Below are 27,485 nucleotides of genomic sequence, written 5' to 3'. Positions count from 1 at the left end.
AGATTGCTTGTTAGAATTGCCTGTGCAGACACAGTGTCTTAAGTGGAAGAGGCTTTAGAGAAATGTCAAAAGCAAATCTTAATTGTTCCTATGACTCAATCTTTGGCCTCAGTGACATCTGCTAGAGCTTTTGTGCCTTAGCTGCACAGGCATTAAAAACCAAACTGGCTTTCTACAATAGATTCAGGACCAAGAGTAGCCCTTTGGACATCCTCCAGGCTTCTTCTCTTTGATTTCACAATAATTGGCTCGAAAGGGAAACCTGCAGCATACCATGATTCAGATGCTTTCTCCATCACTAGGTCCACAGGCATCTAGATAGAATTCCAGCTCAGCCACCATTCCATAATAAATCCATGTTGACACACACAATAATAATAATTTTTTTATTTATTTATACCCTCCTCTCCCCAACCAGAGCTGGGCTCAGGGTGGCTAACAATAATAAAATTACAATACATAATAATAATAATAATAATAATAATAATAATAAATTTTATTTATATCCCACCCTCCCCAGCCGAAGCCGGGCTCAGGGCGGCTAACAACAATAAAACAATACAAAAGTACAACACAAACAACACTCTAAAATCATTCATTATAAAATTAATTAAAACAATAAAACATAATAGGGGAAAACAAACAAACAAACAAAAACCAGTTTATTAAAATACAGGTTAAAATACAATTTAAAATGCAGCCTCATTTTAATAGTAGCCCATACATCAAAACCATAAGCGGAGGGAAACATAAGGCTCAGACTGAGTCCAAACCAAAGGCCCGGCAGAACAGCTCTGTCTTGCAGGCCCTGCGGAAAGATGTCAAGTCCCACAGGGCCCTAGTCTCTTGTGACAGAGCGTTCCACCAAGTCAGGGCCAGTACTGAAAAGGTCCTGGCCCTAGTTGAGACCAATCTAACCACCTTGCGGCTTGGGACCTCCAAAGTGTTGTTATTTGTGGACCTTAAGGTCCTCCACGGGGCATACCATGTATGTTTCATGGTGTTAAGGGTAGCTTCAAAAACAGGCAACCTGAATGATCAAGAAGATGGAAAGCAACTCCCTTATGAAGAAAAGCTGCATTGTTTGGGACTTTTTAAGTTTAGAGAAAAGGAGAGGAAGAGGTGACATGATAGAAGTTTATAAAATTATAATTGGCAGGGAGAAAAGTGGATTCTTCATTTTCCAAAACATTGGAATTCATGGACATCCAACAAAGCTGAATATTGGAAGTACTTCTTTATGGATACCAGAGTTATGGAACTTGCTCCTCAAAGAGGCAGTGATGATCCCCAATCTACACACCTTTAAAAGAGGATTGGACAAATTCATGGAGGAGAGGAATATTGGTGGCTACTGTTAGAATTCCTGCTCCGTGATTGCAGTCATGGGGTTTTTTTGCCTTTCACATGATGGTATATGTTTTGACTCCACAGAGTGGGAAGTGACGGAAACAGAATGTTAGTGTTACTGTGTTCCGTGAAGTGGGACTATTGTCCTTTGTCCTTTTCTCTTTGCTGTCTGATACTAGAGGGAGGGAGCTATGTTGCAGTGCTCCGTGTGTGTTTATATGTAAATAAAGTAGATTATCCAAAATGCTGAGTTGCTGAGGTCTGTTACGCAACTGCGCAAACTCTGCGGATCCCTAAGTGTGCCAGCATCAGTTGGCATCGGTCACTGTGATGTGATGCTCCGGCTGAAGAAAGCTTATGAAGCTCCCAAACGATCGACCAGGAGGGAGAGAACATGCCAGTCGGGCATGTGTCTCTGCCAGGGTCCTACTCGAGTGTAGGCTGAACTCCTGACAGCTGCTAGCCATGCTGGCTCTGCTTAGCCTCCACAGTTCCAGTCTGTTAGGCTTCTGAAATATCAGTTGCTAGAAGCCACAAGAGGGGAGAATGCTCTTGGTCCCGAATCCTGCTTGAGGTTTTCCCATGGGCATCTGGAAGACCTGCTCCCTGCCTTGCAGGCCTTTCCCCACCTGGCCTGGGAGGGCAGGGCCCTGACCGACTCCAGCTACAAAAGCTGAGGCTGCTGAAGACTCAGATCATTGAGTCTCAGCTTCCACAGCTGCTGCCTGCCATGAACCACCATTGGCAGAATTGGCAGCAACAGCAGCTGATACGTTCGATGCTTAGGATAGTATTTTAATCTCTTGCTAATTGTGCTGTTTTAAATGTGCATTTTATATTTGACTTCCTTCAGCAATAAGTTTCTTTTGAAATGTTCAAGATAAATTTTTTTTTGTTAACTTTGCCGTGTTAAATGTGCATTATGTAGTTGACCTCCTTTGTAATGTTTCATTTTGCAATCTTTAAGAAAGTATTTTAATTTCCTGCTAATTATTTTGCTTTGAATGTATACTTCCTTCCTTCCTTCTGTAATATTTTATCCTGAATTGTTTTATTTGATGTTCGGATGTAGGCTGGAAGCAGTATAGAAATGAAATGAAGAATAAAAATATAATCTGGTTCACCACTGTGAGAATACGATGCTGGATTAGACTGGCCGTTAGTCTGATACAGCAGGCTCTGATACAGTGTGGTGTAGTGGTTAAGAGCGGTAGTCTCGTAATCTGGGGAACCTGGTTTGCGTCTCCGCTCCTCCACATGCAGCTGCTGGGTGACCTTGGGCCAGTCACACTTCTTTGAAGTCTCTCAGCCCCACTCACCTCACAGAGTGTTTGTTGTGAGGGAGGAAGGGAAAGGAGAATGTTAGCCGCTTTGAGACTCCTGAAGGGGAGTGAAAGGCGGGATATCAAATCCAAACTCCTCCTCCTCCTCCTCCTCCTCCTCTTCTTCTTCTTCTTCTTTTTACATTCTTAAGGGTTGAGAATGATGACCACCTTTAATGGACAGTGAAAGAGGAGAGGTGGATAGCTCTAGTTCTGGTCAATGGACCATTTTCACATCAACCTATGAATACATTTATACAATAGAAACCATTTAAAATATTAAAATCAGAGTCATCCAGTATTGCCTCATTGGCTTCTCCTATCTTGTTGAAGTATAATGTATTTGCCAAGGTCCTGTGCATTAGCTTTGGGAATAATTAAAAAATGAAGACTACCCATTTTAAAGATAAATTAATAAATTTCTATGAAAGACTATTAATGTTTTGTAATATTCCAGACAGTACTTTCCCCAATACCAGTAGGCATGTATCTACAATTAACGCTAAAAAGACTGTAGCTGCCATTTCATATTAAACCACCCTGTGTAACACTATATTCCACCACAAGCAACTTTTAAGTAATTTGGTTTCATGTGCTCCCGAGAGCTCTTTTAAACCCTGGCCATTGTACAAATATGCACTTCCAGAAAACAAGTCATTCCAACATCCATAACAATCATGATCCGTTCACGTGATCCTTGCATAGGATATATTCGATTTACTAGGTTCAAACAAGACAAAATGATTCAGGCGCTATTAAGGACCACTTGCTTCTTTAAATATTGGTTAAAAGTCATGTGTGTATGCAGGGGGGTGGGTTGGACTGGGGACAGGGTACTCGGGGTTGTAGGAGGTAACCTCTGTAGCTATACTTTTTCCCTGATGGGGCAAATAATGTGTAATTTATTTTGGGCATGGTACATGGAAAGGGCTTTTTTAAATCCTCTCTAGATCCATGGGCATGATCCAGACTGTGTGGTGAGGGGTTGTATGTGTCTGTGTTTACCAAAATTGAAAGAGATAGTATCGCAGAGATGCGTCAGCTTGTCTACCTTAACCTTCAGTTTTTTCTATCATTGGAAATGGGAATCTGAAGGGCCTGCAGATGTCATTGGACTCCAACTCCCATCAGCCCCATCCAACATGGCCAATGGTCAGGCATTATGGAAACTGGATTTCAACTGTAGCTGGATGGCCACAGGCTTCACATCCCTGGTGTTTAATATCAACTGAGGAATATTAATTACTGGAAAGAAATAGAAGAGCAGAGCAGCTGATAAGATCAAATCCAGGTGTTTTTCCAAACTCCATTAAAAAGTGAATGAAATTGAAAATGAATGGTTTACATTGATTTACACATGATTTTGTGAGTGTCTAATTTATTAATCAGTAGCTGCTCTTTAAACGTGTGTAAATCAAATTTGCATAATGTATGTAAGCAATTTAATCTTTCAATTAGCTAATTAATGTAAATGTTAATAGAAACCGAGCATTAACACTCAGTTGCTCAAATGCTATCCGTTAAAAAAAAAAAGGACAACCTTTCTCAAGTAGTCCTCATAGTTTTTTATTTGTACTCTCTTAAAATTTGGGTTGGCAAACATCACACATCCTGAATAAGCGATACAATTTTAGCCGCATATATTTATATTCCAGTAAATCTTATATTCAGTGTCATGTCTGTAAATAGAGCACAAAGAATGCAGGAGATTTGAAGAGCAGAGTTAGTCGAGTCATATCAGAGGTCCAGGTATGAATACGAACTAATATCACTATTTAAAATTATAAACAAAGGGAAGAAACTAATTGTTTGTGGTTTAACACAGATGAAGATTGGCTGCTGTTTGTGGTTGGTGGAAAATATTTTTTCCCCCATGCTAGGGAATAGGAATGGGATATAATAGGACACTGCATATGTACGGAAATATCCTCTGGGTAAATATAACAGTTGCTTCATCATTTCAATCAGAGTGGGGCATCTGAAACCCATGGGCCTAATTAGGCATGCTAAGTCCACCCATTTGGCCCAGATGTCTGAGCCTTCTATGAGTCCCACTTGTATGTTGTTGTTGTTTAGTTGTTTAGTCGTGTCCGACTCTTGGTGACCCCATGGACCAGAGCACGCCAGCCACTCCTGTCTTCCACTGCCACCTGCAGTTTGGTCAAACTCATGCTGGTAGCTTCGAGAACACTGTCCAACCATCTCGTCCTCTGTTGTCCCCTTCTCCTTGTGCCCTCCATCTTTCCCAACATCAGGGTCTTTTCCAGGGAGTATTCTCTTCTCATGTGGTGGCCAAAGTATTGGAGCCTCAGCTTCACAATCTGTCCTTCCAGTGAGCACTCAGGGCTGATTTCCTTAAGAATGGAAAGGTTTGATCTCGTTGCAGTCCATGGGACTCTCAAGAGTCTCCTCCAGCACCATAATTCAAAAGCATCAATTCTTTGGCGATCAGCCTTCCAAGACCTGTAGCTCAGCTGATGAGGTTTACGAACCTCTGTGTGTGGAATACTTTTCATAGGGCTTTGAATGGCCTGCAGATACCACACACCCACCCTCAGCTGAGCCAGATCTTTACCTGACCCATATCATAGATGGGCACGACTTGCTTAGATTGGCCTAGTGGACCATATGTGGAGGCCTGGCACACCTAATTAGGCCCACAGACCAGAGACCCCCACACCTGATGCACAGCAACCCATGTTTCTTGCACAGAGTCAATTCCAAAGATATGCGAAGAGATTGTCCTGCAGGAAAAACGCTACTTGTGGAAAATGTCTAGTCCTATGAGCAGTGATGTCAAAGCCACAGGCTCATAGAATCATAGAATCATAGAGTTGGAAGAGACCACAAGGGCCATCGAGTCCAACCCCCTGCCAAGCAGGAAACACCATCAGAGCACTCCTGACATATGGTTGTCAAGCCTCTGCTTAAAGACCTCCAAAGAAGGAGACTCCACCACACTCCTTGGCAGCAAATTCCACTGTCGAACAGCTCTTACTGTCAGGAAGTTCTTCCTAATGTTTAGGTGGAATCTTCTTTCTTGTACTTTGGATCCATTGCTCCATGTCCGCTTCTCTGGAGCAGCAGAAAACAACCTTTATCCCTCCTCTATGTGACATCCTTTTATATATTTGAACATGGCTATCATATCACCCCTTAACCTCCTCTTCTCCAGGCTAAACATGCCCAGCTCCCTTAGCCGTTCCTCATAAGGCATAGTTTCCAGGCCTTTGACCATTTTGGTTGCCCTCCTCTGGACACGTTCCAGTTTGTCAGTGTCCTTCTTGAACTGTGGTGCCCAGAACTGGACATGCTATGTAAAAGCATAGCAACTCTTTCATAAAAGGAAAAACAACAGCAACAGTTTTGTAGTAGCAACTGTGGTGTGGAGGGCATAATTATCAGTGTGGGTGATAGAGGACCAAGGTGAGCAGAGAAAAGAAGCCAGGATCTGCAGAGGTAATCATGGTTCATCCCGTGCAGTTGTGTTCAGTAAATCAGCTCTTTTTACTTCTGCAACTATTCCCATGCAACCATTCCAACATCTGGATGAGCTCCAACACCTTCTCAGATGTTTTTGGATGTCACAAGACCACTGTGGGAATGTGAAAATAGGATTTAATCTACCCTCAGTTGCAAACTTCTTCTTTTTCCTGGCAGTTGCTTCAAATTCAAATTGCTTTTAAATACATACATACATACATACATACATACATACATATATAATTAAGATACGATCATTTATGTCTTATAAAGTTATTACTACAATCATTGTCTATGGCCATAATAAAGCATTTTAATTATGCCGTTTCACATGCTGTGAATATAGAAATAGCTCTTCAGGAGAAGATGCCACTTCAGTCACTTCAATGATTATAATTTCAAAAGTTTTAAAGACTTTTCTTCCTGGAAATTCCCCCTTAGGTGTTTCAATATTGTCCACTATCACTTCCAGGCTGATTACTGAGCTAAATCAGAGGCGGACTTAGGGCAGTGTCACCGGTTTTCCCACAATGGGTGCCAAGCCAAGTGGGGAAAGGGAACTGTGATGTAAAAAGGTAAAGGTAAAGGACCCCTGGGCAGTTATGTCCAGTCAAAGGTGGCTATGGGGTTGTGGCATTCATCTCACTTTCAGGCCAAGGGAGCCAGCGTTTGTCCACAGACAGCTTTCCGGGTCTGCAGTAACTAGGGCTTTTAGTGTGGCTGGCTCCATTCTGTGGAATAGCAGTCCTGTCGAGATATGACAGGCACCCAATATCTGCACTTTCTGGGAAGAATCAAAGATACATTTGTTCCAACAGGCTTTCTGAGCTGGATAAATGGGTCTTTACCACAAGTGCCAACTTGATGGACTTTAGTCCTGTTGTTTTTTGCATTTTTAACTATTTCAAATTATCTTGTGTGCAAATGGTATAGAGACAGTGGTTCAGAAGCCAATTAAAAAATCAGTACTACTACTACTACTACTACCAATAATAAAAAAATTATACCACCCCAAAGAAGAAGTTCCTCAAAAACCAACTACTGAAAACAACACAGGAAACTATTATGTGTGTGAGGGAGGTGTCATGCTATCCATCCCAGCCAATCTGGGATCATGGGCAGCATATGTAATTCTCATAGCTCTTTTCCCTGGCTGGCTATGCCCAATTCCTTGCCTGGAAAAAAACAACAACCCTAAGAATTATTATTCGGTACAGGTTTCTTCTTCTTCTTCTTCTTCTTCTTCTTCTTCTTCTTCTTCTTCTTCTTCTTCTTCTCCTCCTCCTCCTCCTCCTCCTCCTCCTCCTCCTCCTTCTCCTTCTCCTTCTCCTTCTCCTTCTCCTCCTTCTTCCCCCCACTCAATGTGAACTCTCTCTTGAAAACATATTTTCTCAGAAAGTGTACTTTTTTTTTTGCTAACAGTAGCAAAATAAAAATAAAAAAGATATTCTGAAAGTACTCCAGACTGCCACAACACATTTAAAAATAATTCGTCTCCCTTTCACAGTGTATATTGCACCCTGAATATGTAGGCCACAATCCAACGGAAGAGTTCGGTCTGCTTAATGAAATCCATTTGTTTCCGTGGGGCATAAGCACACTTTGGGCTGCAACCCCATCCATACTTTCCTGGAAATACATTTCACTGAGTTGAGTAAGACCCAAGAAGACATACAAAGAATGATATTGTGATTGGGTGGACATGGGTAGACAAACTTCTTTTTTTCTATCAAGAACTACATTCATTCTCTCAGGGGTATCCTGTTGAGAGTCAAATTCTCTGGGGGTCTCAATCTAGCAGGGGCCACTTGATGACTGTGGGTGGGGCAGGCCACCTCTTTCCTTTCTGCCGCTCTGTCACCACCCCCTTTTCTCTTGCGGTGGGGGAGGAAATCCAGGGTTGTGTCCTACACTGATGAAAGGCATCCATCAGCAAAACAGGATGGTATTTGGTAGTTCTCCAATCACCTGCAGCAACCTGCTGCTCCCACGCTGTGCTCTAAACAGCTGTAGGAACATCTGGGGCATATTTGGGGGTGAGGTTATGAAAGCTTCAGGACCAGGCACAAATATTGGCTCCTTCCCCACCCTAACCCACCCTGCTGGGATGTTTGAGGGGAATAGGGGCTTCCTAACAACATTCAGGATTCTTTTGGGGACTCCATGACCAATAAAATGGCACTAGAGTGCTTTAAATCTATGCTATGACGCGGGTGGCGCTGTGGGTTAAACCACAGAGCCTAGAACTTGCCGATCAGAAGGTCAGCGGTTTGAATCCCCGCGACGGAGTGAGCTCCCGTTGCTCGGTCCCTGCTCCTGCCAACCTAGCAGTTCGAAAGCACACCAGTGCAAGTAGATAAATAGGTACCGCTTTGGCGGGAAGGTAAACGGCATTTCCATGCGCTGCTCTGGTTCACCAGAAGCGGCTTAGTCACGCTGGCCACATGACCCAGAAGCTGTATGTGGACAAATGCCACCTCCCTCGGCCTATAAAGCGAGATGAGCGCCGCAACCCCAGAGTCAGTCACGACTGCACCTAATGGTCAGGGGTCCCTTTACCTTATGAATGCATACCCTCCAACGTTTCTCCGGTGAAAATTGGGTTGTCCCATTCCATAATGATTATTTTACTATTTATACCCCACACATCAGACTGGGTTGCCCCAGCCACTCTGGGCAGCTTCCGGCATAATAAAATATTAAATATTTGTTTTAAAAACTTCCCTATTCAGGATTGCCTTCAGACGGCTCCTTGGTTGGATACCATCACACCCTTCAACATTTCTCTGGTGAAAATAGGGACATCCTACCACAACCTCCAACATTTCTCCAATGAAAATAGGGACATCTTAAGGAAATAGGACGTTCTGGGTTCAAATCAGAAACCGGAATGGCTTCTCTAAATAAAGAATGTCCCAGGAAAATAGGGACACTTGGAGGGGGGGAGTGTCAGTGAATCTAACCACAGAATATAAAAAGTCCATGGCAATATTGATTCAAAGGTTGACTCTTAAAAGCCACCCCTCCCTTGTTTGCCCGCTTCACAAACACAAAAAGCAAAAGGGGAGGAGATTCCCAGAGAAGCAGCCTGGAGTGTAAGGATGGGTCCACAGCACTCAGGTCTTGCTTGTGGGCTTCCCAAAGGCATCTGTCTGGGACAAGATGCTGGATTGGATGGACCACTGATGTGTTCAAGGAAGCTCATCTGCCACTGTAGGCTGCAGCTTCAGCAGCCGTCCAGTGGCAGACTTGGGTACTGTGGAGGCCCTGTATGAGCCCAAATTTTGGCACCCGCTCAGTCCTCAAGTTGTCTTTCCAAAAGCAGGTAGGGGGGTGCCCAGCCTTGGGAAAGAGGCACAAGGGCTCTGTCTCCTTCCCAAAGCTGGGAAAGTGCTAGCTAGGCTTGGGAAGCAGGTGGGAAAACTCTAGGAACCTATCAGAGCCTCACACCTCTTTCCCAAAGCCCAGCACCTTGCTTACAAGGCTTTGAGATGACGCCCCTCAGTTCAGTGCCCAGTGCCTGCACACCATTCGCACAGCCCTAAATCTGCCCCGATCCATCCAATGCACACATGAAACTGGCTCAGCTGTGTATTTTGCAACCTGGACAAACAAAGCTGAGCAAGATGGAAGTGGGAAAGGCACTCCACTATTTGCAAGGCAAGTAGGAAACGTCAGAAAACCGCATTGTTCCTGTGCTTGTTTGCATTCAAGTTAAATTCACAGGAAAGGCAGTTTTCAAATGTAAAGCACTTAACTTTTTAATGTAGCCGGTTAGCAAATTGGATAAAGGCAATGTATTGCACTAATGTGAAAATAAAAGTGCTTATTTTCTGTTTTCTCAGGGCTCTGTGATTTGCATAACGGCTGCCACAGAGAGGCTGCAGACAACTGGGCTGGCCTTTTGTGATCCTCAGCGCTCAAATGAAGCAACTTAATGAGAAAGTGAAACACTGGCATAAATATGTGCATCAGGCAAGTTGATTTGAACAAATTCATCATGCGAAGAAGAAGAAGAAGAAGAAGAAGAAGAAGAAGAAGAAGAAGAAGACAGGCAACTCTGTTGTGCTGAGAATTGTGTGTGCCTGCAGGGTAGAAACACTTGGAATACTAAGTTGTATCTAAGAAACTGATGCTCAGAGTAAACCCACTGAAAATAATGGACATAAGTTGATCAGGTCCATTTACAAACCCAGAACATATCTCAGATGAAAATAGGGACGTCCTATTCCATCGTATGAGATGCGGGTGGCGCTGTGGCTTAAACCACAGAGCCTAGGACTTGCTGATCAGAAGGTCAGCGGTTCAAATCCCCGTGACAGGGTGAGCTCCCGTTGCTCAGTCCCAGCTCCTGCCAATCTAGCAATTCGAAAGCACATCAAAATGCAAGTAGATAAATAGGTACCGCTCCAGCGGGGAGGTAAACGGCATTTCCATGTGCTGCTCTGGTTCACCAGAAGTGGCTTAGTCATGCTGGCCACATGACCTGGAAGCTGTCTGCAGACAAACGCCGGCTCCCTCGGCCAATAAAGCGAGATGAGCGCTGCAACCCCAGAGTCGGTCACGACTGGACCTAATTGTCAGGGGTCCCTTTACCTTTACCTTTATTCCATAGTAACAACAACAACAAAATTGTTATTGTTATTACTTATACCACGTCCATCTGACTGGGTTGTCCCAGCCACTCTGGGCAGCTTCCAACATATAGAAAAAACATAATTTAAAAAATACCTTCCCTATACAGGGCTGCTTTCAGATTTCTTCTAAAGGTTGTATAGTTACTTATCTCCTTGGCTTTGGGATTGCATAACTCCACACCCTGCAACATTTCTCCGATGAAAATAGGGACATCCTAAGGGAAAGTGGGATATTCTGGGATCAAATGGTTTCTGTAAATCTGGGACTGTCCCTGGAAAATAGGGACACTTGGAGGGTCTGCATTAATTTCAATGGGTCTGCTCTAGCCAGGACTAACATTGGATACAGCTGTTTACATTTCTGTCTGCCCTATCCCAAACTAGATATTGTAGAACAGGGAAAGGTGTGAAAAGGGAAGCCACGAAGGAAAGGTAACAAGGGACTGATAAGTCGGCGTTGTCATCTACCACATATCATTTAGAGCTTTGTGGTTTTGAAAAGTAAGAGGGGGAGACATTGTCAAGCCTTGTTAAATTATATACAGTGAGGAGGAAGTATATTTCTCATTCTATCCCAAGTGCTCAGAGTGTCATACGGCTGTTTTTCCTAAATGTTAATAGACCCCTGAAGGCTCACAATCGTTGGCAATCAAATGCTTTGGGAAGGAAAAGGAAGCCAAAAGAAATTTAAAAAAGAATTCTAAACACAAAACTCGTTTTAAGTAAATAAAAAGCACCCATACCACACCATAAATAACCAGTTCAAAAAGCCATTCATAGTACCAGCCCCCTGCTAAATGCCTTGTCTCAAGTGAATTCATTTGAATATTTCAGGGATGCCTTTTAGGGTCCTGCCCACTGGTCTGTCCTCTGATTCTGATTGGTTCTGACACCCAGTCGGCCTCATGGCTTCTGGCTCATCCCACACTGCTGTCCACACCCCAGGCCAGCCAATAGGGAGGGGCGAATCTGCCCATCTTGTTTTCTTATTTTCCCAGTCTTCTCCGCATTTGCGATTTGTTTTCTTGAAAGTCCACCTCCTTGGGATAGTTTAATTACCTTTGCAACATTGATAGAACGTGGATATCGTCCTGCAAGGACACAAGCAAACTTGTAGAATGATACCTTTATTTAAAAACTGAAATGACTTTTAAGTTTGATGTACCGTATTTTTCTCCCTATAGGATGCACTTTTTCCTCTCCAAAAATGAAGGGGAAATCTGTGTGCTTCCTATGGGGCGAATGCAGGCTTTTGCTGAAGCTTGGAGAGCGAGAGGGGTCGGTGCGCACCGACCCCTCTCGCTCTCCAGGCGTAAGGAAGCTATCAGCAAGCCTGGGGAGCCCGCGGGAGTTCCCGCAGGGCTCCCTAGGCTGCGGATAGCAGCCTGCTGCCCGGAGCGCGGGGCGCGCCGAAGTAGAGCGCCCTGCACTTCAGGCAGATATCCGCAGCCTGCTGCCCAAAGCATGGGGTGCGCTGAAGCCGTGGCTGGGGGGGGGAATATATATTTTTTCTTTATTTCCCCCCCCCAAAAAAACCTAGGTGCATCCTATGGGCCGGTACGTCCTATAGGGCGAAAAATACGGTAATTGAATAGACACTTGGTGCTCTGGGGGTGGGTGGGGGTGTTTAATAATGATTGTTGCTTCTTGTATAATTTTTTAGGGGACAGGCAATGTATCCCAGAAAATCCATGGTTCAGTTTCTGGACAAGTTTACATAGATGACATTTTCCGATGAAGGATTTTTCACATTATTTTTTTCCAAACTCATCCCATGGATCTGAAATGTCACATTGGAAATCATACCTAAGCAATATATACAGAACCCCTTCATGAGCAAAAGAACAGTATGACAGACAAAAGGTTAGCGAAAGTGAGGTTTTTTTTCTCCTACAAACGCAATGACAAAATTGAACTTGGTAGCCAGGAAGTAATTAAACTACCATGAGCAGAGAATGATTAAATTACTTGAGAGACTTGGGTTTGCCATAGCTTATAAGATGTACATTTTCTTTACATTTCTTAATTTAAAACTTATGATTAATATAAAGTAGGCTGCTAGACGGGTTTCATGGCACTGTGAAAACGCACAGTTTATTAAAATGAATGACCCCATGAAAAAGCATTAGCATTTGGCAATTTCTGAGATGTAATGAAGCAGAATTAAAATGATTAAGAAATAAATTGGAAGAAAACAGTGCGACTTTTTTGTGTGTAAGTGAACTTCTGTTCCAAGGGAAAACAGGATGTGCAGTGTCCCGTTCTACATTGTAGTCCACTGAAATGTTGAGAGGCAAAAACTCTGGGAAGCCTTGATACCATGAAATGAGAATATGTTAAGTGGAGAAGTGGAGAATGAAAAAGCAGTAGACGAGTACTTGTAACATTTCAACCCAAAAAGCCTGGGACAACCTCAAAACAATCAGTTGAAAGCAGATTTAAACAAGCCAGGTATTTAAACAAGCCCACTTAAGAGGAGTCAATGAGGCACACTTCATGTGGGATGAAGTTCCATAATAATGGAGCCACCACTGAGAAGGTCCCGCCAGTGGCGGAGCTTCACTCTCCGACACTGGGGGGCGGAGAGCAGCGGGGGCGGGGCTGTCATGCATCCTGGGGGCGGGGTGCACCACTTGCAGGAGCAGGGCGCCCAGCGCGGGTGGGGAGCAGCCACGATGGCACCCTGGGGATCGCGCTGCTGGGGGTGGTGTGCTCCCCGCACACTCCTCTTCTTCTGCCAGTGGGTCCCGCCTCTTATATCCGCCAGTCTGAGGGATCCAGCAGACAAGCAAGGCCTTGGCAGCCAATCTTGACTTCATGTGCCTTCACTGGAAGCACCCAGCAATGTGGGATATGGGTGGAGAAATGCAGACTATTTTCATGTCACAAGATGGGGTAACATATTAAATGTTATGGAGGTGGAGGGGAATAGAATTCACTACTTAGCGAACAACTGTGCAATTAGCACAATGTCTCATTTCGCCTACAGCCAAACAGAATCATAACAATCCATGTTTCTTTAAAAATAATGGTCCCCATTTCATTAAATGTACAGATGTATCAGGAAAATTCCACGTTGATGGGAAACAGCAAGGAAATAACAGCATGACACCAGGACTGGACCTTTCTGCAATGCCATCAGCTAAAAACACAAAGGTCTTTTTTTCATTAGTGAGGTGACCTCCAGCTTCCTTATTGATCATTTCTGTTCCAGAAAAAGAAACCAACAACAAGTGTAATAGGTATAAAAGATTCTTAATGTTACAGGGTTATGAAAAATTGTTCTCGGATTGTTGTGTGTGTGTGTGTGTTTAAAAAGCATCAATCCCCAAAGAAAGTACACAAATAATTGTATGGTTTCAGATTTCATAACCATGCTTTTCTTGAAAAATTCATTCTCACTGGAAGCACTGTCACACAAACAGCCTGCAGGCTGATCAGGCTGTGCAAACAAACAAAAAAAGAAGAAAATCCATACCAGAGGGGAAAATACATTTCAATTTTACCAACATAAATTCCAATCACTATATTGCTGAGCAACCCACTGGCTTCCCACAGTTAATATCTTTAATTTTGTTTTATTTATGATTTTCAATTTTATACATTTCAATATTTTTTCAATTTATTTTCACTTATTTTAACATTTCAAAACTCGACTTCCTTCCCTCTCTTTCTGCAGTTCCTTAAATTTATTTTTTGTATTTTCTGCATATTCCAAATTAACTTAATTTACTCATTTTTTCATCTGCTTTAAATATATACTCTTATAAAACTGCAGGTTATTACAATAATCCTGCCAATGTTCTTATCTGTTTACAGTTTATTTTTAAACATTCAATAAACCATCTTCATTCTTTTATAAAAAGTTTGTTCTCGATTGCTTATTTTTCTGGTAAGTTTCACCATTTCTGCGAATTCCTTAAGTTTTTATATACATTCTTCTTTCGTCAGGATTTCTTCTTTCCATTTTTGGGCAAATAACATTCTTGCTGCTGTAGTTGCATACATGAATAAATTTCAGTGCAGTTTGGGTAGTTCTGTCCCTATAATTCCCAAAAGGAAAGCTTCTGGGCTTTTTTTAAAAAAAAATAATAATAATGTTATTTTAAACGTCTTTTTCAATTCATTATTTATCATTTCCCAGTAAGCTTTAACCTTACTACAAGACCACCACATATGATAAAAAAGCCTTCTTTCTTTTTACATTTCCAACACTTATTTAATTTTGATTTTTACATTTTTGCCAATTTACTCGGTGTTAGGTACCATTGATATAGCACAGCCTGACGTTCTTATTTCCTGAAACTGATCAACTAAGGAGTCTTTAGTGCACATAAGGCTTGTTGGAAATTGTGCACAATTCCCTCTTCATGAACTGATTATGTGCACATTCTCCATGAAACCTGGTGAATGTGCACAATGGCTGGTTGTTATGCACTCAGCATACAGTCTCCCTAACACAGACATCCCCCCAGCATTCCCTTCAGCTCTCTTTCTAAAATCCAAAATAAAACAGAGTTGCAATACCACACTACTTCTCTCACAAACGTGTTGGGCTTCGGCTCCTATCATCCCTGACCATTGGCTGAACTTCCTGGGGATGATGGAAGATGTCGTCAAGCAATATCTGGGGACTAAAGCTGGAAAAACACTGTTCTAAAGCAGACCAGTACTATTACCACCACAGGCAGATGTTTGAGATGAGGCTTAGGGAACAGTGCCTTGTTCCAAAGGCTGCCTAACCGAGATCTTGGCTGAGGAGAGGTTTGTGGTGCAGGCTTCCCAGTTTAAACTCTTAGCCGCTATGCCAGTACATGAAGAGTGAGTTGTGTTTCATTTTCTTGGCTTCATCATACCTTAAGTGGAGTGCTTTTGGACACTTGCTCCAGTAATTAAAGACTTCTTCCTAGCTGCCAGAGGTGGGTAACAAGCTGGAACATCAGCAGAACAAATTCATTGTGTTTATCCTCCAGCAGTCAAATGACTGTGGTTCTTTCGCACTGACAGCACCAGCTGGGTTGGGAATCATAAACATTGGTCATACTGTAACTCTATGCACAGTTAAGTGAGTTCTATAACCAGTGAAGTGTTGCTTTACACACACACACACACAGAGAGAGAGAGAGAGAGAGAGAGAGAGAGAGAGAGAATCTCCTTCCTCTCCTACTTGCATAACATGACAACAATATAACCTATAACAACATATCACAGATTTTATTTGTTGCATATTGCTATCTGGTGATAAAGACCAGCAGGAGCATAACAGTGGATGCAAAGTTATTGGGTCCTCCGCTCACTGCCACCCCAGTACCAAAAATGATTGTAAGAGACTGCCTGAAGCCCCAGCAAAACACCAGTGTCGTAACTGTCAAGTGCATTATGTGCAAACAGCCATGAGTAAAAAGAGAGCTTTCAGAAGGTGGAGACAATTACCCAGATCAGACAAATTACCCAGGCAGTGATCCATTTGAATGGTGGAATGGAGTTGTGCAGCCCGTCTAATGTAATATGTGGAGTGGCTACTTCACACAGAAACCTCTAAATAAATATGATAGCCAAACCCACATAATTCCCCTCAACAACAACAAAAGTGGAGGGGGAGCAGGAGAACTGGGTCATCGCACAAATCGACATCAGCACGGAGTGCCTGCCTCATCTGGTCTCCCCTTTACATGGAGGGAAAACAAGTGCCTGTCTGTCCGTCAAATGAATCACTGCCTCGTTGTAGAATGGATAATCCACTGGAAAGGACTGTCCAAACTGCATTACTGTTCCATTGTTGCATGTCATTGGGCTAACTCAATTGTTACAGGCCAATTTATTTCAAAGCTGTGTTTGTTTGTTTATTAATTACATTAATATCCTTTTTGTTGTTGTTGTTTAATAGAACCGTACTTTCGTTGGAGGATCAAGATAGCATCATGAAGTTACCAAGAGGTCTTCCAACCAGCCATTGACCAGTCCCAGACCTGCTGATCTTCAGCAAGGTGGCTGCATCTTACATTCCTTTAAAAAATAAATAAATTATTAACCAATTTCAACATAACAATTTGTCAATCCTCATAATCAATTACATTATTTCCCCCCTTTATTTCCCCCAAACCCTCTCACTCCCCCCCACCAAGGACCTCCCTCAGCTCCCCTCCCTGATTTTTTTACATACCTTGTTTTCTGCACGTTATAAAATTGTACATATCCCTGCTTTGTCTATCATATGTTCAACTAATAAATTTGTGAATGTTTATTCAAAACCTGCCAAAGAGTCCAGTTCATTTTGTTGTCTTTTTAGATAGTTTGTAAAAAGTTCCCAGTCTTCCTTGAAGTCACAGTTGTCCTTTCCATGCAGTTTATATGTCAGTTTGGCTAGTTCTGCATAACTCACCAATTTTTCTTGCCACTGTTCTTTCGTTGGGATTTCTTCATTCTTCCATCCTTGTGCTAACAAGATTCTTGCCGCTGTTGTACCATACATAAATAAGTTATTTGTTTTTCTTGGCAGGTCTTGTCCTACAATCCCTAACAAAAATGCTTCTGGGTTTTTTTTTTGCAAATGTCAATTTAAACATTTTTTTCAATTCATTATATATCATTTCCCAATTTTTTTAAAACTTCTCTGCATTGCCACCACATATGGTAAAAAGCATCTTACATTCTTTTTAAGCATTTGTTCATTCAGGACAAATCACATAGCACATAGTTAAACTATGGAGCTTGTTCCCGCAGGAGGCAGTGATGGCCACCAACTTATATAGATTTAAAAGAGGGTTGGACAAATTCATGGAGGGGAAGGCTATCAGTGGCTATCAGCCATGGTGGCTACACTCTGCCTCCATGGTCAGAGGCAATATTTCTTCTGAATACCAGATTCAGAAGTTTGAGAAACTATGAGGCCGTATTACCTCTAGCACTGGATATCACTACAGTGGTACCTCGGATTACGATCTTAATTCGTTCTGGAGGTCCATTCTTAACCTGAAACTGTTCTTAACCTGAGGTACCACTTTAGCTAATGGGGCCTCCCGCTGCCGCTGATGTGCCGCCATGTGATTTCTGTTCTCAACCCGAGGGTCTTAACCCGAGGTACTACTTCCGGGTTAACGGAGTCTGTAACCTGAAGTGTCTGTAACCTGAAGCGTCTGTAACCCGAGGTACCACTGTATTCTGTACTGGACATCCAGGGCTAGTGAAAAATCTTTCTGTACAGGGTGGAAGAAGAGTTTGGATTTGATATCCCGCTTTATCACTACCCTAGGGAGTCTCAAAGCAGCTCACAACCTCCTTTCTCTTCCTCCCCACAACAAACACTCTGTGAGGTGAGTGAGGCTGAGAGACTTCAGAGAAGTATGACTGGCCCAAAGTCACCCAGCAGCTGCATGTGGAGGAGTGGGGAAGTGAACCCGGTTCACCAGATTATGAGTCCACCGCTCTTAACCACTACACCACAGAGTATGAGATCTGGAAACAGAGCATTCACCAAATGAAATTCACCAAATCTACTTTCAAGCAAAGTAGATTTGCCCCATTAACAGGAAGAGCTGTTCCACTCTAGCTACAAAAGCCTGAGTCTCTACATCACACCATAGATCCAACCACAGTGTAACAGATGCTCATATTTTGCTGTTAGTTTTGTCCCATGAAAAACAGTTCTGCTGACCGAGGAAGGCTTAATGTTTGGCTATTCATTCCATGGTGTATGCCAATTTGACATTCTTATGAAACAAGCTGTTTCTTGTCTTTTGCAAAGATGTTTATGTGAACTTCCCATAAACGTGAAAAGTCAAAACAAGCCCCTTTCTATCCAGCTGGATCAAAATCATCTGAAATTCTTGGAATGTCTTCTCCCAGAGCACCAGCAGTACAATCCTTATCCCACCAAGAGAGAGAGAGAGACAGAAATGCCAATCAATTTTATATGCTGGATATTACTTCATATTCCCGCAAATGTGATGAGGCAAAACAAACTGCATCCTAACTATTTATGAACCTTGTAAAACTCCCTGGACTTCTTTTCCTGTAACAACAAACGCAGCAGCAAAAATGTCATATGTTAATGAGAGGACTGAAACAGACTTTCCAACTTCAAAGCCCGCTTTATTAGCTTAAAAGATGAAGCCCTGCTTTCAGCAGTTTTGTGAAGATAAAGGATCTACCCACCTTACCAGTAGTAAAGTGTACAAGGTGTACACTGCAGACAGGGCGATGGGAAGCCTTCTGGTGGTGACAAGGACCACAATAGCAGGCAAAGACTCTCCTCCCTGGAAGAGAGGGGAGTGGTTGTGGGCGGGAGCCTGAGCTCCGCCCCTGGCCGGGGCCTTAGCCCCCGCCCCTCCTCACCTGGCTGGCGCCCACGCCCACCGGAGGCAGCCAACCAGGTGTCTCCGGGGGGCGTGTTTAGCAGCTTAATGCTGCGGCTCCAGCTCCGCCTCCTCCTCAGTCGTCGTCGTCCCGCAGCGAGTCACCCACCCTCCACTCCCATTTAGCTCAGGGTCTAGGTTTTTTGGCCTTGCTATGGACCTTAGGTTGGTCGCCCCGGTTGTCTGGGGGGCCTGGTAGGAATTTTTCCATTTGGCATTAGGCTTTTTGGTTTTTTCGCCTACCTCGTAGCAATCGTCACAACTTTTGTGGTATTGGTGGGTAGGTTAGGCATTGGATTCATGTGTGTCAAGGGCTAGGTGTGGCCATCGCCTATGCTATCTACCGTGGGTTATTCCGTTAAAGGAATCTGGCGGTCGTGTATTCCGTCCGATGCCTGCTTGGCGGGAGGCCATGGCACGACCCTCGGTGACATCAGGGGTGAGCCTATAGTTGGATTAGCATCAACAGGCTCCACCTACTGTTGAATAAACCCACCTCCTATAGTCATCCAATGCCTAAGCCAATACCATTTCACTGCTGTAATCAATAAAGTTGTGGCCTTTTCTTGCCCATTAACCTTATATCACGTGTCCTTGTGTGTTTATTTCACATAGCGGGGGTCGGGCCCTCGATCCACAAACTGAAACTCCCTGGGTTTCAGTTTAACTTCAACCACAGCCTTGTTTCCTACCATCAATACTCCACTGAACCAAAGGACAATGAGCTATAGGAAACATCACTCTTACTCTGAACTGGATTCATTTGCCTTGCATGCCAGACATTCCTGACATCCTGGTCTTGCTATGGAATGGTGGAGTTGACAGAATCAGCTGTCGAACATTATCCAGACCAAATAACATCTACACGGAAGCCTACAGTGATAAGCTTGGACTACTGCAATGCGCTCTACATGGGGCTACCTTTGAAGGTGACCCGGAAACTACAACTAATCCAGAACGCGGCAGCTAGACTGGTGACTGGGAGCGGCTGCAGAGACCACATAACACCAGTCCTGAGAGATCTGCATTGGCTCCCAGTACGTTTCCGAGCACAATTCAAAGTGTTGGTGCTGACCTTTAAAGCCCTAAATGGCCTTGGTCCAGTATACCTGAAAGAGCGCCTCCACCCCCATCGTTCTACCCGGACACTGAGGTCCAGCGCCAAGGGCCTTCTGGCAGTTCCCTCATTGTGAGAAGCCAAGTTACAGGGAACCAGGCAGAGGGCCTTCTCGGTAGTGGCGCCTTCCCTTTGGAACGCCCTCCCACCAGATGTCAAAGAGAACAACAACTACCAGACTTTTAGAAGACATCTGAAGGCAGCCCTGTTTAGGGAAGCTTTTAATGTTTGATGTATTATGGTATTTTAATATTTTTTTGGAAGCCGCCCAGAGTGGCTGGGGATGCCCAGCCAGATGGGCGGGGTATAAATAATAAATTGTTGTTGTTGTTGTTGTTGTTGTTGTTGTTACAGTGATAAGTTTGCAAAGTATTTTGATTGGCAAATTCACTCATATTCATGCCACACCTGGTGCCACAACTGATGCAGGTGGAAGTGTCTAGAGCACTGGATAGTCCTGTTAGATAGCGTAAGCTTCAGTTATCACAGTCTGAAAAACAGGACCTGAAATTTACAGCTGTCTGGCCAACCAAATGGTCTTTTAAGAGCTAATTGGAGGAGCATTGGCTGGAAGAGTCCAAGGGATAGTTAATGCCTCAGTGGCAGAGACTTTGATTCTGACTGCCTTGATAGAGGTTTGTCCTCTCCTTCGAAAGCACTCCCTGAACCCAGATGTATTGGACAACTCCCACCTAGTCTTGGGCAAGGTGATTGAGATGGTGGGGTCCACCTTCGGGCATGTATGGAGGAAGCTGATTAGCTGGACCTATTTCAAAATGGATTCAGGACTGGATTTGGCTCTGGGATGGCTTTAGTCACCCTGACTGATTGGGAGAAGAACAAGTTGAATGTGTCTTATTGATTCTCCCTGATATCTCAGCAGCTGCTGATACCATTGACCACAGTATACTTCTGGTGCAGCTCCATGGGTTGGGACCATGTTGCAGTGATTCCGCTCCTTTCTGCAGTACCAATAACAATACCATAGGGGGAGTTCTACTGAGCCCCTGGCACTTGTGCTATGGGGCCTGCAGGGTTCCAGCTTGTTCTCATGCCATTTCCTATCTATATGGAGCTGCTGGGAAAGGTCATCCAGGAGTTTAGAGTTGTCATCAGTATACAGATGACACCCTGCTCTATCTTTCCATTCCATGTGAATCAGGAGAGGCTGTTCAGCTGCTGCACCAGAGTCTAGAGGCAGAAATGGACTGGATTAGGGCCTAAAACCTGAAACTGAATGCCAACAAGATGTGAAGACATTGATGGTGAGTGATTCCCAGGACAAGGAGTTGGGTGAGCAGCCTGTTCTGGGCAGAATTGCACTCCCTTTGAAGGAGCAGGTTGTAGTCTGAGGGTGCTCCTTGATACAACACTATCTCTTGAGACCCAGGTGGCCTTAGTGATGAGCATCTGCTTTCAGATACAGCTGGTTCACCAGCTATTGCCAAACAATAGTAGCATGCACTCTGGTTACCTCTCATTTAGCCTATTGCTAAATGTTCCACCTAGTGCTGCCAGAATGCAGCTGCCAGATGACTGGACAGCATAGCCAGATGAGCTCATCTCATACCAATCCTGAAACAGCTGCACAGGCTGCCTGTTTGCTACCAGGCCCCATTCAAGTTGCTGGCTGATGTATAAAGCCCCAAATGGCTTATATATATGAAGGATTGCCTCTCCTATTATCTGACCCATTCCTTGAAATCTGCAAGGGAGGCCCTGCTGATAGTTTACTCTATGGCCATGGTCCATTCTATGATGATGCAATCAGTGCCGGATTTACGTATAAGCTAAACAAGCTATAGCTTAGGGCCCCACTCTCTTGGGGGCCCCCCCCACAAAATTTAAAGGGGAAAAAACTGGATGTACACTTCCAAAATATAAGATAAAAACAAATAAAATAAAACCTACATACAGCAACAGTGTTTTGTGTTGTGTTGTGTAGGCTCCTATGATGTAAGTAATGGGACCCACCTGCTAGCCTGCTCCCTAAAATATCACTAGTTTGCTCATTTCTATATATAGGGTGCCAACATGTGCAAATGGCATATATTCAACACAAAAAGCAGCAACAATTTGTTGTTGACAAAGGACAGCTGGACATATAAAGGGCCCCATTACCTTCAGTAGCTTAGGGCCTCATCAAACCTAAATCTGGCCCTGGATGCAATGCAGGGCCTTTTCTGTTGTGGAACATCAAAAATTGGAGGAATCCCTTCCATTGGATGTGTAACACACGAGCATACTCTTGCTTATCTCCTTTTGAAGTCAGCTGCAGATATATCTGTTCTCTTTGGTCATTGGGGATGGATGAGACAGCTGGCTGTTCTTTGGGTGCAAAATTATGTATTGCTGAATTTTTGGAAGACTATTTTATGCTTTTTAGTGTTGATGCGATATGTAGTTGAAGGGAAGTTTACAATTCTTATTATCATGATCATCAAGATGCTGTCCCAATGTCAGATCTGATTGGTTATGGGGAACTGTGACACCACAATATTGACAATGTGATTCCTTATTGACTGAGATTATGCTGTGAGGAAGGAACAGCAAAACTGGAATAAGTCTTCCATCCCAATGCATAAGACATTTTGGAAACAAAACAAAAAAAATGGCCTTGCCATGAACGTAAAATGTTAGGAAAATACAACAACCACATGATTCATTAAAAAAAAAAACTTTGCAAAAAGTAGGTCAAAGAGATCCTCAGATTTGTCAACTTAATTCAGTGGTTACACAACAGGTTGTTGAGTCAAACAGTGTGACGGTATTGTCTGTCTGATTGCTTCATTTTAGATCCCCTTCCCTCCACCAATACTAGAAATCCATGCTCTCTGTTGGAAAGACAAAGCTGGGGGAGAAACTCTCTCTGCAGGTTGCAAAGCGAGAAGAGCTGTAAATTGAGCTTCCACCCAAACCCTCCATAAGTGAAATGGTGGAGCAGATTTGAAGGCTCCTGCCTGGCAGTGACACTCAAAGCATTTCAGAGAGAACCAGAAGAGTGGAGAAATAATCCAGTGTGACATGTGGATCAGGCTTTTTCCTGTTTGGTACAAATATGCTTTCTCTGAGTTCCCAAAAGTTTGTCAGAGCTAAACTAATACATGTCAGCTGGCTATAGTTCTCAGAAATCCCTTTGAGTCGTCCCCCCCATGGCAATAAATGTTGCAACAACAACAGAACACGTCAAATGCAAACAGCTGTTATAAATTAGATAGAAACTTGTATGGGCAAGCTAGCCGTGATCTGATTGACTTGTGGTCCATTTGCTGGACTAATGAATAAGGCTTTATTTCTTTGCTGTATTGAAAAGGTAACCAACTATCAAGGAGAAGGGCTGTTGTTATTTCCGAGGACCTAACCCTGTTTCTTTTGTGTATATTTTTTGCTCTGCTGCCACAGTGGATAAAGGGTGGGAGTTTCTTGCTGTGGGCAACAATTACTACCAGTTCTGGGCACCAGAATTTAAGAAAGAGACTGATAAGCTGGAATGTGTACAGAGGAGGGCAACCAAGGTGATCAAGGGTCTGGAAACTCAGCCTTATGAGGAGACTGAGAGGAGATATGGTAGCCATCTTCAAATAGCTTGATGGCTGTCACATGGAAGATACAGCAGGCTTGCTTTCTCCTGCTTCGGAGGGTAGGCCTTGGACTAATGGTTTCAAGTCACAAGAAAGGAGATTCCGACTAAACATCATGAAGAACTTTCTGACTGTAAGAGTTGCTCAACATTGGAACTGTCTCCCTCAGGAGGTTGTGGACTCTCGTTCCTTGGAGGTATTTAAGCAGAGGTTGGATGGCCATCTGTCATGGATGCTTTAGCTGAGATTCCTGCATTGCAGTGGGTTGGACTAGCTGACCCCTGAGACACATTCCAACTCTACGTTTCTATGATTGGGCTGGAGAGAGACAGTGAAAGGTATTGAGTCACTCTGCTTTCTCCTCTATTGATTTCACCTGCCGGAAATACAGTGGCACCTTGGGTTACAGATGCTTCAGGTTACAGGCGCTTCATATTACAGATGCTTCAGGTTACAGACTCCGCTGACCCAGAAATAGTACCTCGGGTTAAGAACTTTGCTTCAGGATGAGAACAGAAATTGTTTGGCGGCGGCACGGCGGCAGTGGGAGGCTCCATTAGCTAAAGTGGTACCTCAGGTTAAGAACAGTTTCAGGTTAAGAACGGACCTCCAGAACAAATTAAGTTCCTTTTTATTATTTTTATTTTTTATTTTTTAATTGGAAATTTTATTTACAGCATAACATAAACCCCCACACCCCCCAATCCAGAAATCCACCCTCGTTAAACATGAACATAACAAACAATAAGCATAACATAAAACAATACAAACAACCAAATAAAAGACTTCCTTTATCCTGCATCTGGCCTCCTTATTTACTAATTATAAGCTGTTTCCTTTACGAATCATTCTTAAGATTTTTCTAATTATAACTTAAATATCCACAAACTCTCCTGCAGACAATAATCGAAACAAGTCCGTTCGTTCGTTGTTCAGAACAAATTAAGTTCTTAACCCGAGGTACCACTGTACCTCTTGCTTGACCCATTGGAGAATAGAGAATGGTGTGTGTTTGGTCCCGCCTTCTTTCCCCAAACTCTCCGCTGGTATGTTGCTTCCCAGAGGTTGCCTATGAAGAGATGTGGGCCTCTATCTCCCCACACCTGGTGCACTGGAAAGCCAAGAAGACCCTGATATATATCTTGATGTTTTTCTTGAGTTGTTTGGGAAATGATAGCTGAAGCCTAGATAAATCACAGCCACAATAAACTAATTTCCTTGATTGACTGTGCACCCTGGCTGCCGAGGCAAGAGACAGTCACTCGTCCCAGCACCGCAGCCATCTGCTCTGCTATTTCTCCAAGAGGGAGTGATTGTTGATTAACGCTCTCTATGCAAATTCCCTCTCTTTACGTGGAGTACCCCCGTGATCATTTGCATAACATAGACTGATGAAGAAATGAGTCGGTCTATTAATGTGGATAAAGCACCGCTAATGGCCCTAGACTGCCCATGAGTACAGGACAGATGCATCCACTTTGGCACCTGTAATTTAGGGCAGGCTGTGAGCATCTCCTCTCCAAAGGTCCAAATCGGCAATCAGCTCAGCTCTTGCAGCGGCATGCTGTGTTCCCTCGCAGGGAGGTTGAGGACACTCAGCGTTCTGCCAGCTCATCAGACAGTGATGCATAAGGACGCTTTGTATCAGAGGGTGGGAAGCTCTGAGGAACCAATGCAAATTTGACGTGGAGGAACAGATTGTGGGAGCAGCTATATGCGGCAGGGAGAGAACTGGTGTGTTAGAAGGCAAGATTCTGCCCTCTTTCCCAAGTAGAGCTGGAGAAAGACCCACCATAAGCATAATGCAAGCAGCAATTAAGATGACATCTCTAAACCCACAAACGCTTCCCAGCACCACTCGCATAACGCCACCTGTCTCTACACGCACGTTCAAGCTTGAGATTGGTTCTTCTTCTTCTCTGTTCTGGCTGTTGCCTGGCAGGGCTCAGAGCACGCAACTTGCAGTTTTTGAAGAGCTGTTTTAATGGCTGGCATGCGTGCAATACCTCCCAATATTTTCCAGATGGACACAGAGACACTTGATATTTTTGCTCCAAGGGTTGCTGCCACAGACCCCACAACTATTCCACATTGCTGAAGGGCTTTCTCTGCGAGAGGCACGATGCATTTATTGAATCTTGCTCTGCCCTGATTTATATGTCAAGAAGGTGTTTGGTCTATCATCTCAAGGCAAGCTTTAAAAATGTAGTTATTATTACTTTTATTAATTGCATTTCTATCCCACCCTTTCCTTCAAGGAACTCAAGGTGGTGGACACAATTCTCCGCCTCCTCATTTAATCCCACAACAACCCTGTGAGGTAGGTTGGGCTGAGACGAAGTGACTGGCCCAAGTGAGCTTCATGGCCAGGTAGGAATTCAAACCCTGTTGTCCCAGGTCCTACTCCAACACTCTAGCCACAGTTGGACATCACCAGCTGTAGCACACAAAATGGCAAGCTGTGAGTGACAAAGTTCCTCTGCCTGCAATCCTAGTTATGCCTAAAGGTAAAGGTAAAGGACCATTAGGTCCAGTCGTGGCCGACTCTGGGGTTGCGGCGCTCATCTCACTTTATTGGCCGAGGGAGCCGGCGTACAGCTTCCGGGTCATGTGGCCAGCATGACCAAGCCGCTTCTGGTGAACCAGAGCAGCACATGGAAACACCGTTTAGCTTCCCGCCGGAGTGGTACCTATTTATCTACTTGCATTTTGACGTGCTTTCAAACTGCTAGGTTGGCAGGAGCAGGGACCGAGCAATGGGAGCTCACCCTGTCGCGGGGATTCAAACCGCCGACCTTCTGATTGGCAAGTCCTAGGCTCTGTGGTTTAACCCACAGCGCCACCCGTGTCCCTGAGTATTTATGCCTACTCAGACGTAAATCCCATTGAATTTTGCTCTGTGGAAAAGTAGGGCTGAATCACAGTCCTGACCACACTTATACTAGGGTCACGCATTTAAGCAACATGGCTTCCTCCAGTGAATCCTGAGAATTGCAGTTTACCCTCCGCAGAGCTACAGTTCCCAGCACCCTTTCCAAACTAAATGCACAGTGAGGATGTGACCCATAAGTTATCATTTTTACTCCCCGTTTCGCCTTGGAACTCAAGGTGGCAAACATGGGCTCCCAGGCAGCCTTCTAATCAGCCCCTGACCAGATCCACATGCCTTCTTGCCACCTGTTCATTTCTTGCAAGCGAGGAAATAGAATACATGTGATGCTAACGTAGAAGATAAGCATCCGTAGATCAGCCAACTTTATGAGGTGCATGAAACAGAGAAGCTGGTGGGTATATATAAATAGAAAAATGAGTGGTGAGTCACTCAGTTTTGCAAAGTGACACAGCGGGTTGCAAATGCACAGAGCCTCTCTGTGGAACTTCTCCAATCTTATTGAACATATTCATTTATTTTGGCCACCCCTTAAAATTCCTTGGGTGATTTGCAGGGTGGCTAACGTTGCTCGTCTGATATCTGAAGAACACTGTAAGGATAAAAACTGCCCTAAAAAGGAGATAGAGTTGTCAACACCATTGGGATTTGTTTGTTTTTGTTTGTTTGTTTGCTGGTTTCTGCAGCTCTTGGTAACACACCAGATCCTAGCTGGGCTGGCAATTAGCTCTTTGTACAGGTCTGGGAAATG

Source organism: Podarcis raffonei, chromosome 3, assembly GCF_027172205.1.
Source record: "Podarcis raffonei isolate rPodRaf1 chromosome 3, rPodRaf1.pri, whole genome shotgun sequence".
Taxonomy (NCBI): domain Eukaryota; kingdom Metazoa; phylum Chordata; class Lepidosauria; order Squamata; family Lacertidae; genus Podarcis; species Podarcis raffonei.
This window is presented reverse-complemented; position numbering follows the sequence as displayed.